The following is a 15,051-nucleotide window of genomic DNA, read 5'->3' as shown; positions in this document are numbered from 1 at the left end:
AAGGAGGGTATCCTGGAGATTCTGGATTAGATATTGAGTGCCTTTCGCGTTGAGATCGTGGCTCTGATTGGGACGCGCTCTCTAACCTTCAGGGAGTTTCGGGCTTGTAGAGCACCAGACTATCATGGTGCTAAGGACCCCATTGCGAGCATCAGGTGGTTGGCAGATGTTTCCAATGCCTTCCGTACCAGTCGTTGTCCCGAGCGGGACAAGGTCAGACTAGCATCCTGTCTTCTGAATGACAACGCTCGTGATTGGTGGGATGAGGTAGGGCATGATGTGGGAGGTGATGCTATTGATTCGATGACTTGGAGTGATTTCTCTACCAGGTTCCGAGTCGATTTTGCACCGGTGATCGAGGTGCAGCAACTGGTGCGAGAGTTTCAGGATCTCCGTCAGACTACCGAGACAGCGACTGAGATCACTGCTATGTTCAGGGAGAGGGCCTTTCTGGTTCCGCAGTATGTAGCAGACAAGGAGATAAAGAAGGCTCGGTACCACGAGATGTTGAGGAGCGATATCCGACAGTTTATGAGTCGATCCAGCTGCAAGACGCTGGAAGACATGGTAGCGAGGGCTAGAGAGAGGGAGATTTACTTGGAGATGGAGAGGAAAAGGAAGCCATATTCTACTGTGAGTGTTGAGAGTTCGGACAAGCGGCCCAAGGTATTTGATTCCAGGACGAAAGGCCAACAGGGTTGTAACATCCCAAAATTCAAGTCCAAAAATTTCATTTTTAAATAAGTTATTATAAAACCAACAGCATAAGAAAACATCCATAATATCATGACATGTCAAACCAAAGTAGAAATAATCAAAACGTGTTATCATGAAACAATATTAGAGTGTAATCCCAAGGATCTCATGTGCGGAAAACCATAGTGTGATGCGCTGCGATCAAGCCGGCTCATTTCCTTTAAAAACGAAGTACCTGAAACCAAAACTGAAAACCGTAAGCACAAAGCTTAGTGAGTTCCCCCATCACACCACATACCATACAACCACGTAGCATACGTACTGCCGGGCAATTCTGGGGTGCCCGACCTACCCATGTCAAGCCATTCTGGGGTGCTGACTACCCGTGTCAAGCCATTCTGGGGTGCTGACTACCGTGTCAAGCTATTCTGGGAAGCTGACTTACCCTCCAGTCTATCTTAACCGGCAACGAGGACTATTTCACCCCCTACTACTATCAAATCATAATCATACTGGCATAATCATGATGTCATAATCATACTGTCGGAATCATACTATCAAGCATTCATGGGATACTGGCCTACCCTTCGGTCCTAACGACCGAGGCGAGGGACTATTCCCTCCTACTACCGCTATCACATAAAGCATATCATACTGGCACATAAAGCACATCTAGTAGTAGCAACCTAGATAATTATCATACAGACAATCATCTAAAGACAATCCATGTTGGTGGGCCGACATTGTGGCCGTAGACCCACCTCTACTGGAAGGTAACTCACCTCACACTACTGGAGTCGTGCAGGCTCAATCCCACACTGCTGAAGTCCCGCAGACTCAACCCCAGCTGTTGGATGACAGATTCCCGAACTGTCAACATCAAAATAACACCCAATTAATAATTAGGTTCCACTACATAACCATGAGTACATACTTTGGATAATTACTACATTACCCCAAGCTTGGCTTTATGCAAGCCCAAGGCCCAATCCATAGGCCCAAAGTCAACTAGGAAATCAAAGCCCAACACATGGCCCAATTTTCCAAATTGGGCCCAAACCTTTATAAGGTCTTACCATAAGGCCCAACCATTTAGTCCAGTCCAACATTCAACATTCTAATGGCCCAATATCACATAATCATAAAGGCCCAAACTATGGCCCATCTATGGCCTAATTTTCCAAATTGGGCCCAACTCCTCATATGGGCCTTACCTCAAAGCCCATTAATTATTCTAGTCCATTTGCTTGATCTTGGATGGTCCATTAATAATCCAATCATCAAGGCCCAATAGAAAGGCCCAACAATAAACCCAAGTGAAATTAGGGTTTCACATAAAATGACGATTAGGGTTAAGTGTTTCTCACTTAACCCATTAAGGACTTAATCCATTAAGTCCATAACTCTTCTAAATAAATTATATGGTGTGATTGGGATTAATACACACACTTCCATTCTAATGGCCCAAATGTGGGTCCCGATAAGTCCAAGCCCATAAATCCAATATTAGGGTTTTCTAAACCCTAATTAGGGTTTCCAATCCCATCTTAGCCCAATAGGCCCAAAACCAAGTCCTTAAGCCCATTAGGGTTTTCCTTAGGTCAATTAGGGTTTATTATACCCATTAGTCACATGTTTGGGCTTTTGGGTCCACTAGGGTTTCATTGGGCCCATTAGGGTTTAATATGCCCATTAGGGTTTTAGTCCTTTGTCCAAACATCCAACAAGCAATCCCAACACAACTAAGCACACCGCCACCCGACACGGCGGCAGGAGGCGGCAGCCACCATCCTACGGTGGTGGTTTTGGGTTCCTTTCATTATTCATTTGCTAATTATATTTTACAACCCGAATCTCAATAACACACACACACACAGCCACCTTGTGGTGGCCGGTGGTGGTGGTTCTCGGTTTTCCGGCCAAGCTACACTATACACACAAACCCACCAAGGAAAACAGAAACACACCCACCCATTCTTCCGATTGAAATCACTCAGCCACCCTCCTGGTGGCATACGGCGACGGCAGCGGCCATTTCACGGTGACAGTCACCACCTCACGGTGGCGGCGGTGGTTCCCCCCTATTTTTTTTCCAATCGATCAACACACACCACAGGCCCTGCTTGAGATTCTGAACACAACCACCACTGGTGGCGTGTGGTGACGGCAGCAGCCACTCTACGGCCACAACAGTGGCTAAAGGTGGTGGCTAGCGGGGAGAAACGAAGAAGATGATGGCGTAGCAGCAACGAACGACGGCAACGAAGATGGAGGCGAGGAATGCACATAGCCTCCGACTGGGAAACAACAACGGCGATGCCGTGGTATCTCGATGGCGAAGGACCGGCGACGTCGGGATCTAACGGCCGGAGGTGGCGACTGCAACCCACTTCCCTCCGTTACCGACTGAATGGCAGCATTACACGATGGTCTTCGTCTTCAGCAACACCATAGAGACACAACGGAGGCTCGGTGGTTGGAGGAGTAAGGGAGGATAGGGTGGCGGCCGGCGAGGGAGGCATAAGGAGGGTGTGAGTGACGGCTGCAACATAAGGGGCTTAGGGTTAGGGTTTGATGGGTAAGGAAGCTATATACCCGGTCCCTCATCATATCTTTGCCATAATGACAGTTCTGGCCCCTCCTCCATAAAATCCCTTCAAAAGAAGTCTATAATATACCATTTAAACCTTGCCCCTTCAATTCCTTTACAAATTAAGTCCGAATTTTACTAAAATAGCCCCTAATATCTTAATTAAGACATAATCAGCCCTTCCACCTCATTTCCTCTTAAATTAAATCCAATAATTACCACGGAGCCCCTGTCTTCATAAATAATTATAAACTAAGTCCGGAACTTACACTTTTAACCCTCAACTACTAAATTATGCCAATTAACTCCTCGAAACCAACACCCTGCATATATAATTATTGATTTTAGGGTTACTAATCATTCATCAATTTATTTATTTATTTATAAATAACGGGTGTTACAACTCTCCCCCACTTAAATTAGATTTCGTCCTCGAAATCATTCCTTACCATCCTTACGCGCCCAACCACTCTAGTGACATGTTCACCATCCACTCTGTCTGAAATCTGCTATCTTGAGATGGTCTGATCCCCTGACAGACCACTCATACCGAATCATTATCGATGAAACCAACTTGCTTATCCCTCAACTGACTACTCAACTTCTGATAACTCGAGGTTCCCACTATAAAACAGGGTCACAAACCCAATTATCCCTGCAGATCACTTATAATTGACACATGCTCAGATACTCCCGCTGTGAGTGACTTGTCACTTCCCTGTCAGCCAGCTATTCGGCTCATATACGTAACCTAAAACACCGTTACTAATACTGCCAACCGCTGAAACTGCCTGAAACAACATGCTGCTACATGACCGCTTTCCAAAATCTACCGAGGCCTTCCTGGTCTAGATTCGTTCGTCAGTCATCTGAAATACCGGGTTCCAGCCCGGTCGCTGAGCTAAAAGGGCTCCCACATACTCGTCTCACACGACTTCTAAACGAAATCCTTCTCTGGGACTAGTTGCCACTAGTTATCATGTCACTGTGGCTCTAACAACCTCCTGATCTAACCGATCGGGTCCATGCGTCGAATCCTATCATCATCCAATCCAAGACTAAAAGTGATTGCTACCTGACCAATGATAGCCTTATCTCTCACATCCTTAAGCAGTCCATTGCTTCCCTGATCTCATAACTGTAGTGACGTTCCTACAGGCTCGTCAATGGCTCAACCAGATCTAATCCATCTGGGTAATTCCAAATCCAATCCGTGGATTTCCATATCCTCACTGCTACGCCCGAACTGGTGGGTACTACTGTTCCTTCCGCGTCCTAACAACGCGCTCAAGCTATCTACCAACCTAGTGAATGCTACGGCTACACCCACAGACTTACAACACTCTATCACTATCAAGCTGCTAGTGAATGCTACGGCTACACCCGCAGACTTACAACACTCTAACACTATCTGGCTGATAGCTAATGCTACGGCTACACCCGCAGACTTACAACACTCTAACACTATCTGGCTGCTAGTGAATGCTACGGCTACCCCCGTAGTTTTACAACACTTCCCATGCTAACTGACCACTAGTGAATGCTACGACTACCCCCGTAGTCTTACAACACTTTCCATACTACCTGATCGCTAGTGAATGCTACGGCTACCCCCGTAGTCTTACAACACTTCTCATGCTAACTGACCACTAGTGAATGCTACGGCTATCCCCGTAGTCTTACAACACTTTCCAAACCGGGTCGAACATGCACTCAACCTAACACTCAACCGAACTTGAGTCCTATCTGAAGCTCTAATCTGGTTCCCAAAACCTGCTGTCTAAGAGTCTCAAAGGTTGTCTGCTGCTCAGGCCCCCAACGAAGGCCACCGACTTCTTGGTCAGTCGGGTCAAAGAAACTGCAATCTCGGAGGAGTCCCGTATAAACCTCCGGTAATAACCCGCTAGACCCAAGAAACTCTGAATCTCAGTTGGAGACCTCGGAATCCCCCACTGCATCATGACCTCTATCTTGGCCGGATCGACCGAAATACCCTTCTGGTTGACAAGGTGCCCAAGGGATTGCACCCCGCGCAACCAGAACTCACATTTGGAGAGCTTTACAAAAGTCTCTCCCCCACTTAGATTCGACTAAGTCTTCACGGCACGCGAGAATTGAAGGATTCCCAATCCTTCTCGCTTTATAATATCCCACTGATGATAACCTGTGCTTACCAATGCTAGCAATTAATCACCGGTTAAACCTTAAGATCTCCCATACTCGGAAATCTTGAAGAGTACTCTTGAAATCTGGTACAGCATGACACCTCAGTCCATCTACCATGTTGTCAACTGAAGGCCTTAATCTTCACTCTGGCTGACGAATCCTCGTTCCCACTTCCATACTTGAAATACCTACGAACTCTAACTGAACACAACCCATGCGAAAATACAATTCTCTTGAACATCCAATGACTAACCACTTATGCATCTAACAGCCGCAACTGACATTACCAACTTCATGTTACCGGTTCTTCCCTAGCAACGGTGGTGCCTTGAACTCCAAAGTTCTTCCATAAACAGCTAACGACCATACCCAAACAATGATAGAACCACTAAACCATGACTTCGCTGGAGAACTATCGCTCTACTCCTGACCCAATATTCTGTGAATAATACTCCAACACAGATCCCGACAAAGATCTGGGATGAGAACGGTACACGCGGAATCCACTCCGCAAGATACATCCCTCTGTAGGTTCATCAAGGACTCCCGGCATGCAGATTGGCATATGACAATCCTTGATAACCCAAATCGACCTAGTATCTGACTTGTCCAAACTCACTCAAAATTCTGAAGCGGTACAGATTCCCAATATCCACTTGAAGTGGCAAAAGATGACATACCTGCGAACATCTAACGAAATCCTGATCTTGATGACAAGGACCAACTATAGGATCTTCCTTCCCGAAGGATTCTAAGAATCCACAGACCTTGGGTTTTAAATGAACCCCTAACTTACCCGTGACTAATCTGGCCTGAAAGGCCCCAAGACGACTGTCATAAGCTCCCAAATCCCTTCCTTGGCTGAACAAAAGATCACCAAGGTCCATTCCTAAACTCCCCAAGTAATCTCCAAGGAGATGAACTTTCGCGATCGCGCATCGACTGGTTCAGGCTCTGCTCCTGAGCCGGAACCAGAATCTGAGTTTCATTCTTGGGTGCTTAACACCATACCGAGCTGACATTCCAAAGATTCGAATATACCCAAGAATCCTTATCACCTTTTGCTGACATGACCAACCCTGCTACCTTGTAGCAGCCTAAACCCTTAGAGTGACAAACTCCCTTGTGCACTTTCCCGTACATGCTGCAATGACTCCGGCCTCACTGACCTTTCATCTGATTATCAAAAGTCATGGGTCTCTTCCCGGGACCCTCTACTATACGCACCTGGCATGTCCCTCTCTTCCCAGGGCGCTCCAACCAATCTCGCATCTACAATCTCCTGGATGTCATATGCTTCAAGGTCTGACACCTTGTCATGCTCACTAGCTTACTTGCCCATGGCTAAGTTGGAACAACTGGAACATCCTTTGTCCCCAAACTGGGTCACAAACTCCTCCTTGAAGCTTCTCAGATTCTCCAAGACTCTCACCGATTTGAGTATGGATCCTGTGCTTTCAGTAGTACGGCCCCAATACTACCTTCCACACCTATCCATACTTTCCTCAACAATCCTCCCGGATCCTCCAAGTTACTTCCTCAAACTGGTACACCCAAGTCTCACTGAACCTCACTACTAACCCACTGAAACGTATCCTAGGCTTTCTTAGGTTCTCAAACTCACCCAGTCCTCAGCTGCTGAAAGATTCCCAGTAATGTCAACTAGCTATCTCATGAATATAGCTAGCTCACATTACTAAGAGTCCCATAAAGCACAAAGCAAGCAACATTCAGACAGTGGAAAACCTAACCATCATATTCCAATCAAACCTTTCTATCCTCTACTCAGGGATCTGTACATGCAATTCAAAGGCTCATACAATCAGGCATAACCTAAATAGGCTATACTATTACTGACTGATCAGTACTAGCATGCAAGTCTACAAGCACATACAATAGGCATATAAGGCATCCTTCCTAGATCCTCAGCCATAATCTAGCATGCAGTTCTCATAATCATATCATATCATAGAATAACACAAGATAACATGTATGGGTATCTTGGGGAAAACTTACTTGAGCTCGGCTGATTGCACGCATCACACACCTTGTTCTTTTCAAAGCTCTTTTCTCCTTCCAAATTCTTTTCAAACTCTTTTATAAAATGATTTTCTTTTGAAAATTTTCATACCAAGTCCTCAGTTTGAGTTCAGACACACCCGAGAGTGTGCCCGAATCCCTCAAACCAAGGCTCTGATACCAACTTGTAACATCCCAAAATTCAAGTCCAAAAATTTCATTTTTAAATAAGTTATTATAAAACCAACAACAGAAGAAAACATCCATAATATCATGACATGTCAAACAAAAGTAGAAATAATCAAAACGTGCTATCATGAAACAATATCAGAGTGTAATCCCAAGGATCACATGTGCGGAAAACCATAGTGTGATGCGCTGCGATCAAGCCGACTCCTTTCCTTTAAAAACGAAGTACCTGAAACCAAAACTGAAAACCGTAAGCACAAAGCTTAGTGAGTTCCCCCATCACACCACATACCATACAACCACGTAGCATACGTACTGTCGGGCAATTCTGGGGTGCCCGACCTGCCCATGTCAAGCCATTCTGGGGTGCTGACTACCCGTGTCAAGCCATTCTGGGGTGCTGACTACCGTGTCAAGCTATTCTGGGAAGCTGACTTACCCTCCAGTCTATCTCAACCGGCAACGAGGACTATTTCACCCCCTACTACTATCAAATCATAATCATACTGGCATAATCATGTTGTCATAATCATACTGTCGGAATCATACTATCAAGCATTCCTGGGATACTGGCCTACCCTTCGGTCCTAACGACCGAGGCGAGGGACTATTCCCTCCTACTACCGCTATCACATAAAGCATATCATACTGGCACATAAAGCACATCTAGTAATAGCAACCTAGATAATTATCATACAGACAATCATCTAAAGACAATCCATGTTGGTGGGCCGACATTGTGGCCGTAGACCCACCTCTACTGGAAGGTAACTCACCTCACACTACTGGAGTCGTGCAGGCTCAATCCCACACTGCTGAAGTCCCGCAGACTCAACCCCAGCTGCTGGATGACAGATTCCCGAACTGTCAACATCAAAATAACACCTAATTAATAATTAGGTTCCACTACATAACCATGAGTACATACTTTGGATAATTACTACATTACCCTAAGCTTGGCTTTATGCAAGCCCAAGGCCCAATCCATAGGCCCAAAGTCAACTAGGAAATCAAAGCCCAATACATGGCCCAATTTTCCAAATTGGGCCCAAACCTTTATAAGGTCTTACCATAAGGCCCAACCATTTAGTCCAGTCCAACATTCAACATTCTAATGGCCTAATTTCACATAATCATAATGTAACGCCTCGATTCTCAGGTATTGTTTAAATAAGATTTATTGGGTGAAGCTCTACTCGACGAGTTGGTTGACCTACTCGTCGAGTAGCAGCGGGGTGGGATCGCGTGTTAAGTGACCTACTCGACGAGTCCATATTGGGACTCGGCGAGTAGGAGCTGGCAGATGAAACCCTAAATCCCAGGGTTTTGCACCCTATTTAAGGAAGCATAAGCCTCCTTTGGCCTCTTTGCAGTCCTTTGAGAGCTCAGAGAACCCTAATTCGTGTGGTGTTTCATTCTTGTGTGTGTAAAGCTTTGGAGAGGAGATCTTGTGAGGAAAGGAGCTTGGGGAAAACAAAAGGGCTAGGAGCAAGGAAGTGTGGGAGATCAGAAATCTACCTCAAATAGCATCATTTGGAGGTATCAAGTCGTCATCTTTTCTCCTTTTTCTTTCTAGACCTCTTTTGGTTGAGATCTAGGGTTTTTATGGTTTGGTTGAGATGGTAATATGAGCCAGATCTGAAGTTGTAACTTCAGATCTGTAACCTTCTTGGGTTCTAGAGTCATAAAGCTCTGATTTTGGTCGAGAATGAGGCCCTCCTTGTGCATAAAGCCCCATTAAGAACTTAGTTTTGGCATTAAGAGCCTTATTAGTCATGCATGCACGTAAAGTTTGCAACTTTACGTGAAAAGCATGCCCTAGAAGCTTGGATCTGTGATTTGGGGCCGCTGCATGGCTCAAAACAAGTCTGTATGGAAAAAGGACTGAATGGACTCGGCGAGTCGCAAGGTTGACTCGGCGAGTCACATGAAGATGGTCGTGAACTCGACGAGTTGGATGAACAACTCGGCGAGTCCGATGAAGATCACCATAAGACTCGACGAGTTGAAGAACAACTCGGCGAGTCGGATGAGTTTTCCCTAGGATATGTATGTGTGTGCCCGTCGAGTGGCAAGGAGGAAACTCGACGGATGGCCTTAGAGTTTGAAAGGGAATCGAAGAAACTCGACGAGTCACCCCGATGACTCGGCGAGTGGAATGTGCTTCGAGGAACTCGGCGAGTAGCCAAGGGTACTCGACGAGTTGGGGGTCAACATGGACTGTTGACCTTGACTGAGGACTTTGAACTTGACCAGGGGTTGACTGGTGGGTTATGGAGTACCTTATAGATTTAAGGACTTATGAGTATATTGTACTATGGTCATAGGTGGTGGAGCCTGTGTCAAGTGATCCAAGAATTGGAGTTTACCTTTCGAGTCGGCATCTGCGAGGTGAGTTATCCTCACTATATCGATAGGGTCTACGGTACCAAGGCCGGCCCTTTTAGTTGTTATTGTTATGGTATGCTACATATGGTTTGGTCTGCTAGATCGGAATCAGGGTAGACAGTATGTTATGCTTTATGATCCGTGAGGATTGGTATATTAGTGACCTGCTGGGTCGGTACTCTAGTTACGAGAGGATTCTATGGTTGATGATCAGTATGAAAGATATGTTTGATGTTTGTATATGCCAGTATATATGATAGTTATGCGAACTTGGTTATTTTCTTATTGGTTGGGTTGAGGCGGTCCTGCTTTGTGCTGAAGGCCAACATACCCTATGAGCGGTTCGGGGAGACTGCAGGCCCACGAGGCGGACCAGTCATGCCGAAGGCTCGGGATAGATTCTGATAGACTGTAGGCCTGGTAGGGCGGTCCAGTCAGGCCGATGACCCAGTATGCATGAATAGATTCAGATAGACTGTAGGCCCGGTAGGGCGGATCAGTCAGGCCGATGGCCCAGTATGCATGATTGATTGATTGATTGTTACTGATATGGTATTGTCAGTGTGGTATTGGTATTTTGGGGGTAGCTCACTAAGCCCTCGGTCTTACAGTTTTCAGTTTATTGTTTCAGGTACTTCAGGAGATCGTGGCAAGGCGAAGGCGTGACCGTACCGCTCCTCATCCTTATGTTATGATTTTGGGACACTCTGATGGATATTGATTTGAAAACATTTTGTAAACAATACTATTTGACTTTTATTTGTGATTTAAAAAGTTTGAATTTGGCGTGAAATTTTTGGACGTTACAAGTTGGTATCAGAGCCTTGGTTTGAGTGAATTGGAGGAACACTCGTGTGAATCCAGTCTCAAACCAAGGAGATTTTTGGGAAGTATGTTTTAAAAATGGTTTTCAAAAGAAAGGATGGAGGATGCAGAGGGTACGATCAGCAGGAGCCTGTAAGTAAACCCCAAAATACCATACAGTTATTTGATATTCTGATATGTTAGAACAGCATGCTAGTGCTAGGCTAGGGATCTTCAGGAATCACATGATAGATTTGCCTGATTATATGATACCTATTAGCCTAGGGTTTCTTGTATATGGGATTGACATCATAACTGTAGATGTTTAGTGTATGCATCACGGCCGTGTATAGTTAAGATCTTATAGCCTGAGAATGTCTGACTCAACCTTAGGGTAGGGTTGGATATTCGAAAGTCTATCGGGTCCAGCGTTATGTGCGGCTAGCATACACTAGCGCTGCAGGGGCTGATGGAAGTTCCATGGAGGTGTGAGTTGTGCAGAGCTGTGGGATCAGTAGTGAGATAGGCGATGTCCCCTAGTAGTGAGGGTTGAGCGCACATTATGTTGAGTATAGTATTAGGGAGTTGTGGTGATACTTGAGACAAATATGGGTAGGTGTGGAAGGTAGTATGGGCCCGTACTACTGGAAGCACAGGACCCATACGCGTAGCAAGGAAGTCATAACCCCTAGGATTTGTGAGTTTTGGTCTCCCGATATTATGTTGTGTATCTGATGTCTTGAACGTATCTTTCAGTATGGTGGTGACGAGACATTTTGTTGCTGGGTCCGGATCAGGATTGGGATTCGGATCAGGGTCGGGACAGGGGGACGGAGGGCCAGAGGTGTCGGTAGCTCCTGAGCCCGTGGTTCAGATGGGGACTGGGGAGCTGGATGCCAGGATCCGGGAGATTCTGCACGATGAGGTCGCTGCGGCTTTCCGAGCGCAGCTACCAGAGATGTTTGGATCGATCAAGACCGCGATGGTCGAGTATTTTGATGAGCGACATGCAGCTCTGGCAGAGACAGCAGCCGCTGCAGCCGCTTCGGCTGTAACTGCGGCAGGGGTTGGAGGAGGAGCCGGCAGGGCTTTCCAGTACCGGGACTTCGATAATACGAAGCCCCCGACATTTGATGGTACCCAGGATGCGATCAGGGCTATGCGGTGGTTGTCTGACGTGGAGGGCTATTTCTTCACGTTCTCATGTCCTGCTGACCAGAAGGTCAGGTGTGCTCTGAACCTGCTTAGGCTCGGGGCAAAGGACTGGTGGAGATTGACGACAGGTTCATATTCTGATGATCAGTGGGCTACTGTTACTTGGGAGCAGTTCCGAGATATGTTTCGCACCTGCTACGTTCCGCGCGTGGAACGGGAGCAGCTTGCTCAGGAGTTTTTGACATTGAGACAGGATGGGGAGTCTGTGATGGAGATTACCCGGATGTTCACGGAGAGGGCTATGTTTTGCCCGGAGTTTGCGTCGGAGCAGTCTCAGATGACTCGTTATCTGAGTATGCTCAAGACGGATATACGACAGTTTGTGGCTACACAGCGTTGTGAGACCCTCCTGGATCTACAGGAAGCCGCGAGGCGGCGTGAGCTGGAGATAGAGCTGCAGCTGAAGGAGCAGCATCAGGCACTGGTACAGTCTCAGCCAGCGCCTAAGCGGTCTAAGACCGCTGATGCACGGTCTGGGGGTCAGCAGAGTCGCACTTGTGGAAAGTGTGGCAGGGTTCATTCGGGAGTGTGTAGAGCAGGAGGGGGGTGCCACAAATGTGGCAAGGAGGGGCACTATGCCAGGGACTGCCGTCAGTCTGCTCCTCCAGCAGATATGGGGATTTGTTACCATTGTCATCAGGTTGGTCATGTGAAGACCAACTGTCCGCAGCTCGCCGCCAAGTCGGCGCAGGGTCCCGCGCCAGCCACAGTGAGGATTGGAGATGGGAGGCCAGGCAGGGTGGAGCCTCCGAAGGCTCAGGGTCGCGCCTTCCAGCTCACGGCCGAGGAGGCCAAGGCAGCGCCGGATGTGGTTACTGGTACGTTTCTATTCTCTGTCTCAGTTATTGTATTGGTGTTATGCTTATTGATTGTACCTGTGGTTAGGTACGTTTTTAGTGAATTCTTTGCCCGCTTTGGTATTATTTGACTCGGGGACGAGTCGGTCGTTTGTATCTCAGACTTTCTCTAGAGGGTTCAGTGTGCCGATAGGTGATCTTGAGTGTCCGTTGCGAGTTTCGATCGGCAACGAGCACGGGGTTTCTGCTTCTTCGGTTTACCAGGGATGCGAGTTGGAGATTTTCGGGGTGTCCTTCCCGATAGATTTGACTCCTATCCCCATGGGGGATGTATGCGTGATTGTAGGGATGGATTGGCTTAGCCGTTTCGGCGCCATGATCGACTGTGAGAGGCAGCGGGTGGTGGTTCGAACCCCAAGTGGGGGAGAACTGGTAGTATATGGCGAGGGCACCAGGTTGGGATCAGGGTTTTGTTCGGCAGCCAGGGCTCGACAGTATATACAACACGGGTGTGCCGGTTATTTGGCGTATGTAGTAGATACGCGGGTTAGGGAGCAGCTCTCAGTTTTAGAGGTTCCGGTGGTTAGAGAGTTTGCTGATGTGTTTCCGGAGGAGTTACCCGGAGTGCCTCCGGAGAGGCAGGTTGAGTTTAGGATTGATCTAGTGTCGGGTGCGGCCCCTATCGCTAAGGCGTTGTACCGACTGGCACTGCCAGAGATGCAGGAGTTGTCGTCTCAGTTGCAGGAGCTGCTGGGTAAGCAGTTTATTCGTCCGAGTAGTTCACCCTGGGGAGCACTGATCCTGTTCGTCAGGAAGAAGGACGGTTCGCACAGGATGTGCATTGACTATAGGGAGCTGAACAAGTTAACGGTGAAGAACCGTTATCCGCTTCCGAGGATAGACGATCTTTTTGATCAACTGCAGGGTGCATCTTGGTTTTCCAAGATTGATTTGAGATCAGGATACCACCAGGTCAGGGTGAGGGAGAAGGACGTGGAGAAGACCGCGTTTCAGACTCGTTATGGTCATTACGAGTTCGTGGTGATGCCGTTTGGGCTCACCAACGTGCCAGCAGTGTTCATGGATCTGATGAACCGAGTCTGCAGACCGATGCTCGATCGCTCGGTCATTGTGTTCATAGATGACATCTTGGTATATTCCAAGACCCGAGAGCAGCATGAGGAGCATCTCAGGGAGCTGCTGGAGGTACTGCGACGAGAACGGCTGTATGCCAAGTTCTCGAAGTGTGAGTTTTGGTTGTGAGAGGTTCAGTTCCTCGGACATCTCGTTAACCAGGATGGGATTTTGGTCGATCCGGCCAAAGTGGAGGCGGTTATGCAGTGGGAGACTCCGAGATCTCCCTCAGACATCAGGAGTTTCTTAGGGTTAGCAGGGTATTATCGGAGATTCATTCGTGATTTCTCCAAGGTTGTCGTACCCCTCACCCGTCTAACGAGGAAGGGAGTGGATTTTCGGTGGGGCCTGAGCAGCAGAGGGCATTTGAGACCCTCCGGCAGCGGTTATGCGAGGCGCCAGTGTTGACACTCCCCGAGGGAGTGGAGGATTTCGTGGTATTTTGTGATGCGTCCATCACAGGCTTAGGGGCAGTCCTCATGCAGAGGGGACGAGTGATAGCTTATGCATCGCGGCAGTTAAAGCCGCATGAGACGAGATACCCCACGCACGATCTTGAGTTGGGAGCGGTGGTCTTCGCTCTCAAGATTTGGAGGCACTATCTGTACGGGGTCCGTTGTACCATATATACACGGATCACAAGAGTTTGAGGCACATTATGGATCAGCCAAACGTGAATATGAGGCAGCGCAGGTGGCTGGATGTAGTCAAGGACTATGATTGTGAGATCCTTTACCAACCTGGTAAAGCGAACGTGGTTGCGGATGCTCTGAGCCGCAAGTCAGCTGGGTCCTCGACCCCAGCCAGGTGTATGAGGATAGCGGTGGATTCCCCGCTGGTGGGTCTGGTCAGGGATGCTCAGATTGAGGGTATGAGACCAGAGAACTGGAAGTTGGAGAAGATTAAGGGCGAAAGCGCCTGGTTTGTTCAGGATAGCCGCGGATTGTTGACCCGTTACGGCCGGGTTTGGGTTCCGATGACCGGAGGGGTCCGGCAGACAGTGATGGAGGAGGCTCATAAGTCTCACTTCTCTATTCATCCGGGAGCCACCAA

This window comes from Lactuca virosa, chromosome 4 (assembly GCF_052849685.1).
Source record: "Lactuca virosa cultivar CGN04683 chromosome 4, Lactuca_virosa_CGN04683_v6, whole genome shotgun sequence".
Taxonomy (NCBI): Eukaryota; Viridiplantae; Streptophyta; class Magnoliopsida; order Asterales; family Asteraceae; genus Lactuca; species Lactuca virosa.
This window is presented reverse-complemented; position numbering follows the sequence as displayed.